Below are 6,987 nucleotides of genomic sequence, written 5' to 3'. Positions count from 1 at the left end.
GTGCTGCAGGGCCCGGCAGCTGGTCATTGATGCATGGAAACTGCTGAGTCAAAGGAAATGTCCTGCACCTAGCCCACGTCAAATAAAGAAAAGTCTTCCCAGAGCATCTCTTTTCCAGCTCTCATTACTCTCACGGCTCTACAGGGACCCCCAGTGACGCACAGCACCGGGCATGCCACAGATGCCAACCCAGTGCAGAATCACGCACAGCTGAGTTGTGGATGCTGAACAAATATGTTGCCTCCTATGGTTCTTGCTGTTCAAATGGGCCAAAAGATTTACCATTTCCCCTCGAAGTCAGAAGACAGTAGGTTGGCCATGCTTGGTCCTCACTTTGACTGGCAGTGTATGAATGGCGAGGGGAGCACAGACAATTGGCTTCCCTGCATGCCGCTGCCTCCCTGTGGCTGCTGCAGAGGGATTAGCACTACTTATGTTCCCAGTCTTGCTGCTACAGCTATATCAGCTGGAGGTGCAAACGGATCCCAACCCTTGCTCAGTGTAGCTGTACAGAAAAAAACACATGGTGTGGATCAACGCTGCTTACAGAAGAGGGTTTTTGTTGGCTTGCTTACATTGCTCAGCAAAGTGGTGTGGTTACATTAGCAGAAATACTGGCACGCACCATCTTACCACTAAGGGGCAATGCCAACATAGCTGTGCTAGTACAGCAATGTGGCCAAGGCTCCATGGTAGAGAAACAGCTGATCTCTTCCTGCCACCAGAAGCCACAGCAACTTGGTTGCATTCATCCACTTGCTGTGTCCCAGTGCCATCGGCGGTGCAAGCACCCTGACCAGCGTCCAGTGGATTTGTGACAGTTCCCACCAATAATCCAAGACATTAAGCTTCCATTTATGTGGCTGGTTAATACTAAGGTTGGTGTGCCAACCCAGACAACTTGCATTAGTCTTGTATTCCAGTGAATGACACCTTTATTAATCTAGAAGAAGGCTTTTTCCCTTTCTGCCAAGGAGTTTAAAAAAATCTTCTAGTGATGACAAAAAACCACTAAATGCTAAAGCAGCACTCCGGACAGGAAAGAAAACAGCTCAGAGCATTAGAAAACTGGGATCTGACTGACCTAAGCACAGTCTGATTTTACTGAAGTCCACATTGACACGAGTGTGATGTGCTCCAGAGAAGGCTGGAAGTAACTGTTCAATTGTGTGGCCAGGTGAAGGTTTTTCAGTGGGATCAGGGACATGAGAATCAAGTTTTGGGGGCTAAAAGACCCAATCATGCAGGAGACAAGACCCCTGAACCCTCAGAGATTTCAGTTTGCAGGGCCACATCCTCAGCTAGTATCAGTCATCACCTAATTCCACTGGGCCCAGTACTGAGAATCTGCTCTTCAGCACTCACTACCCTATAGCATTTCAGCCCCAACCCCATATACTGGGGGTGAGCTAAAGCACTTGGTTGAGGTTTTGCCTATGGGAAACAACTGCTCTTTCCTCTGCCTCTAATTATACACTCTGTTTTTTTTAACATTGTTTGTTCAGTGTTAATGCCCTATTCCTGCAGTTCTGATATTTGATATGACCACTGCATGTCACTCACGTTGCCCCATTTGTTAGCATGTCTTGGACGCGTTAAGCAATTGCATGGCTTTCCTTTGGCAATACATTTGCACAGGCACTGAGCAAAGAAAACATTGAGATGACCAGCTATTAGCTCATAATCATTTTCCTATGGCCTGGCGTTTCAAAGAGTCGTTGCTGACTCTCTTGTTCGGTCACGTGAAGGTGGTGTTATGGCATCCCTCCAGTTGTTTTTCAAGGGTATTTGAGAAGAATGCTGCTGAGCACTAGACATTAACAATGACTAAGGACGAGACATTAACTCAACTCACCTTGCATAGATTCTGAAAGGAAGAGCCATGGGATGCAAGTAAAAGTCATGCTTGTGTAGATTATCAGCACAAAGCCCATCCATAGGGGATCCATGAGAATTATGTGGCACCTCCACCTTTTACCATTTCTACAAGTAACATGGGACTGTAGTTATGCTCTCCTCTGATTTTTCAAAGATGGTAGAGTGAGATGTGCTCACTCTACTCCACCAGCGTCTATCAGACTAAATGATTACACATGCATACATTTTTTGTTGTTGGTATCATAAGAATCAAACAGCCATTATGGGATAGGATCAATGCCTCCAACTCTGCAAATAAACTTTTCAGCTCACCCGCTAAGCAGCAGGAGACACTCAGCCCACGTAAACAGTCCAGCCTCCATCCTCGGTTCATGTAGACGAACGTTGTTGCATTGGAGTCAATGGGCTCTGCATGTTGGATTTGGCTGTCTGTTCTTAATAAAGCTGTTTGTAGCTGGATTGTTTGCAATGTGTAATGTACTTGCACAGAAATCGAACATTTTATGGAAGGAGGACTAAGCTATCAATCTCTTTCTGTGTTTAACTTAGAAGGGCACTTTTTGTTTCGTTTTTGCTGGTAATGAAAAATGGCTCTTTTACCTTGTGCAAAGTAAGTTCAAGGCCATCCTCAGCCTCTTTTGGGTGAAATTTGCCAAATGACTACATGACAATCAAGCTGTCAAGTTCCTTACTTGTCTGGGGAAAAGGAATAACATAAAGGACAATCTGTCCCTGTTGAAAACTGGAGGTGACATCAGTCATCTCTGCACAGACATGTCCCAATAAAAGGATTGGTGCTTTATCTCACCATTGGCACTGATATGACTTAAGGAGTGGGAACTGACTCATGAAGGGTGTGCTGGGAATCAAGCAAGGGAATGAGTATATGATGTTGTCCAAGCACCTAGCAACAATGTAAATGGGCCAAATTGTTCCATCACTGACAGTACTATGTATCTGGAGTTGCTTTCATGGAAAAGAGGCAATGTGTAAACCATCAAAGTTTAGGGTTTGTGTATGCATGGAGTAAATTGGGAATAAGTATTTAGGAATAGCCAAGAGTTTAGGTGAACCCACTCAGCTAACTGATGACAAATCCCCGTTCAGAAATGTGCACCCCCACATACAGCCAAGGAGGAACAGTCATTGCACTTTAAATTCACACCCTTTCTTTGCCCACATGAGCTCTAGAATGTATACAACCTCTGAGGCTTACCTTAGACTCTTCTTGAGCAAAACTACTTCAAACCTCTTTTGCCAATACTTGTGGGAGACTTAACTAGTACAGAAGAGGCACAAGTAGATGTTAAGGAGCCCAAGTGGTCTGCAGGCCGTTCTAATGCTCGTCTCCTCACACCTTACTGTAAAGAAGTAGGAGCAACCCTGCATCTTCCTCTGGTGCTTCCAAGGCCAAATGCTTCGGTGGTCCAAGTTCACTTACCACAGCAGGAAACCATTACCCCTATGCAAATAAGTAGCTAACTACCCGAGTTTCAAGGAAGGCTGACTTAAGAGCCATGCATCCAACTAACAACAGTAATACATGAGTTATGCCTCTTCATACTCATTTAGGCTCTCCTTTAGCTTTAGGTCAAGTATTTAAGACCTTAATTTGGTGGAGATGTTCTTAAACCCATCTCATGTCTCACTTACGGTTCATCCTTCTCTCTGGCCATGACAACTGCAGTGTTGCCCACTTGTCCCCATCCAGAAGGATGCTCTAAGCATCACTTGCCCAGCCAGGTTTGGGCATCACATCCTCTCTTCCTGCATCCCTCTACTGGCTTCCCCTCTTCTATTGCAAACTTAAGTTGTTTCAAGTTAAGACTTTCAAGTCTTTCCCCATCCTACCCCCTAGCTCTCATTTGCCATTGAGATGTGACCTCTGCGCCTCCAGTCAGCCTATGACAGCAGTGTCCCACAGGCTGACCAGTAGGTCTCACTGGTTTCTTGTACTGTCCCATATGTTGTAATGTCCCATAATCTGTTGTCTCCCATCTGGGATTTAGACATTAGGAACAATCTTTTTGCACTATATTATACACTGCCTGCACACAGTGGGTCTTGCTCCATGGTAGAGCTCCTACAGGCTGTACAGTAAAACATGTACAGTTACAATGACAGTAACTGCAGTGACCAGAAGGGCTGGAGTAACAGAGCAGGGGCTGTGTTCATTAGACAAGACATCTGTAATGTGTTTAAGCAAATGGTGTGGACCAGGCAAGTTGTTTCAACAAAGTCAGCCATTCACTGAAAGCCTTTTCCAGGTAAACCTCTGGTTTATCTTGACCTGTTAACAAGCATCAAGACAACAGCCTTGTGGAAGAAGGTCCCATTCAGCACTGAGGCAGGGAATCAGTATCTAGCCTGTATTAATTAAAAATCCACACTTTGAAGTCACCAATTAGACAAAAATACGCACATGCACAAAACACACATGCATGAGAGTACACACGGGCAGAACTTTAAATACAATTTTATTTCAGGTTTGCTATCGATGCACAAACAGCAGAGACCAATGTACAGTATACATGGTATACACAAAGCAGCCAGTACAATAGGCATTTCCATCCTTCTGCTATACATTTTGCAAAAGAACCACAGAAAACAAAACAAACCCCTGCCCGTCCCCCAGTGAACAATAGCAATGACCATTCTTGGTGGCTTTGGGAACCATCTTTTCATTGGAAAGACACAAAGGGCAGCCCCTCAGAACAATACACTCAAATGAAAGCACCATGTAATATGTGCTACACAGAGAAAACAGCAAAAAATTGTATGTAGGACTGGAAGGGACTTGATGGTCCAGCCACCTGCTACTACAGGCAACCATGACCTCTAATCCCATTTGTAAACAAATCTCCAACACCATCTTAAAGCTAGTTAAATTATCTGTCCCTCTTGGCACCTCATACCCCTCTTTGTAGGAGATGGGGAGAAGACTCAGGAAAGGAGTCAACTTCATGCATTACATGCAGGCACTGTCCTGTCTAGTGCCTGTTCCAGTCTGTTATAGTACTATTTGGCCGTCCTAATGACTGGCTGCCCTCTGGGATTTTCTTTCCTCTCTCCTGATCCTCCCTCAACTTAAACATTATCATTTGCCTGGAGAGATCCTTGTCCCCATCTGGAACCAGTAACTGCTCCTCAGATTCATTCTCCCCTGCACAGATACCACTAATGACATATTTCAGTAGAGAAATCATGGGACTGGTGAAAGCCAATACTCTTATTGAGGTCACCGTCAATAAACAGTGGAAAGAAAAGTGAAACAAATGCTCGGGAAAAGAAATTATATGGACCCATTACAAAAAAGGCACGTTAAGACAGACCAATAGAACAAGAGGGACTAAAACAGTCACAGTTGGAGTCCCCTGTCCATTTTGCACAGCCTCTGTGCAGGACCATGGACCTACAGCAGTGAGCAGCACTTGAAGAGTCCAATATTCAGCTGGCATAAATCAGAAGAGCACCATTAAAAGTCAGAATAATTAAAGTCAGAACTATGCCAATTCACATCAGATGAGACTCCAGCCCACAATACCTTGGGGTGTTTTAATCAGCCATTTAGTAACTACATGAAATCCCAGGACTCTAATTCCTAGATCCCTGTCCTGAAATCTGGCTTTATGGGAAGAACATTGTTAATGCCCACTGAATGCAACAGGAATGATCAGAATCCATCAATGACCTGAAAGATGGCATAGAGCGCACCCTCAGCATGTTTGCAGATGACACCAGGCTAGAGGGGAATGGTAGATATGCTGGAGGGTAGGGCTAGGATTCAGAGAGACCTGAACAAATTGAAGGATTAGAGCAAAAGAAGTCTCATGAGATTCAGTAAGAGCACATGCAAAGTCCTGCACGTGGGTCAGAACAATCCCATACATTAGTACAGGCTGGGGACCACCTGGCTAAGCAGCAGATCTGCAAAAAAGGACCTGGGGGTTACAATGTACAATAACCTGAAGATAAACCAACTGTGCCCTTGTTGCAAAGAAGGCTAACGGCATCCTGGCCTGTATTAGTAGGAGCACTGCCAGCAGATCAAGGGAAGTGATTCTTCCCCTCTTTCGGCACTGGTGAGGCCGTATCTAGAGTACTGAATCCAGTTTTGGGCCCCCCCACTTAATAAAGGATATGGACAAATTGGAGAGAGTCCAGCAGAAGGCAACAAAAATGGTTCAGGAGCTGGGGGACGAGTTCTGTGAAGAGACTGAGGGAACTGGGCTTGTTTTGTCTGGAGAAGAGAAGACAGAGGGGAAGACTGAATAGCAGCCTTCAACTACCTGAAAGGAGGCTCCAAAGAGGATGGAGCTGGACTGTTCTCACCGATGGCAGATGACAGAACAAGGAGCAATGTGCTCAAGTTGCAGCAAGAGAAGTTTAGGTTAGATATTAGGAAAAACTCTTGCTAGGAGCGTAGTCAAGCACTGGAACAGGTTACCCAGAGAGGTCGTGGACTCTTCATGCTTAAAGGTTTAAAACTCAACTAGACAAACCCTTGGGTGGGATAATCTAGTTAGGGATGATCCTGCTTTGAGCACTAAATGACCTCCTGTGGTCCCTTCCAGCTCTCATTTCCTATGATTCTACGAGTTTCACTGGATTTCCAATTGTTGCTGGATTGTACTTCACTTTGGAAACCTGGGGTTGTAAAGCTGGGGCCTCTCTCAGTGAAGGACATGTCAAAATGCCAGCTTACCACAATGGAACAAAATCATGGCCTGAATCTTCTCCCACAAAATGTGGAGGCTGCAATAATGCGGCTGACATCTCATAATGTGGTTGTAAAGATAATGTGGCTTGGCCCAGCTTTCCGCATCAGCTGGAGCCATCTGGATAGTACAGGGTTTGTGAGGACTGGAGAATGCCCCATTGGCAGAGCTCTGCTAGAATGTCCAAATACTCGGGCTGTGCGAAGCTTCGGGTGGCGAGTCGATTCAGAGGAGATTCAGCCCAATTTGGTGGCCGAATCTCCAAATCCAAATTGAATCAGCAGACCAATTTAAAGGTCCGGATCTTTGGAAGAGATTTGGAGAGCTTTGATGATTCAGGTAGTCCCTGGTGGCTGCAACAGGGAGCTGCGGCTGACTCTGAGCTGGTAAG

General features: G+C 45.2%; 1 long non-coding RNA gene across 1 annotated transcript in view; it reads left to right on the top strand.

Annotated features, from left to right (window-relative positions):
- The first annotated feature begins 546 nt into the window (after positions 1–546).
- Positions 547–6,987, top strand: part of LOC109318014 — an 8,098-nt gene continuing 1,657 nt past the window's right edge. Inside the window, exons 1-2 of the long non-coding RNA XR_002103164.1 lie at positions 547–561; positions 2,887–2,893. This is a non-coding gene — a long non-coding RNA (uncharacterized LOC109318014). The remainder of the gene's footprint in view (positions 562–2,886; positions 2,894–6,987) is intronic.

This window comes from Crocodylus porosus, unplaced genomic scaffold, assembly GCF_001723895.1.
Source record: "Crocodylus porosus isolate Cpor-Errol unplaced genomic scaffold, CroPor_comp1, whole genome shotgun sequence".
NCBI classification, from domain to species: domain Eukaryota; kingdom Metazoa; phylum Chordata; order Crocodylia; family Crocodylidae; genus Crocodylus; species Crocodylus porosus.
This window is presented reverse-complemented; position numbering and strand designations above follow the sequence as displayed.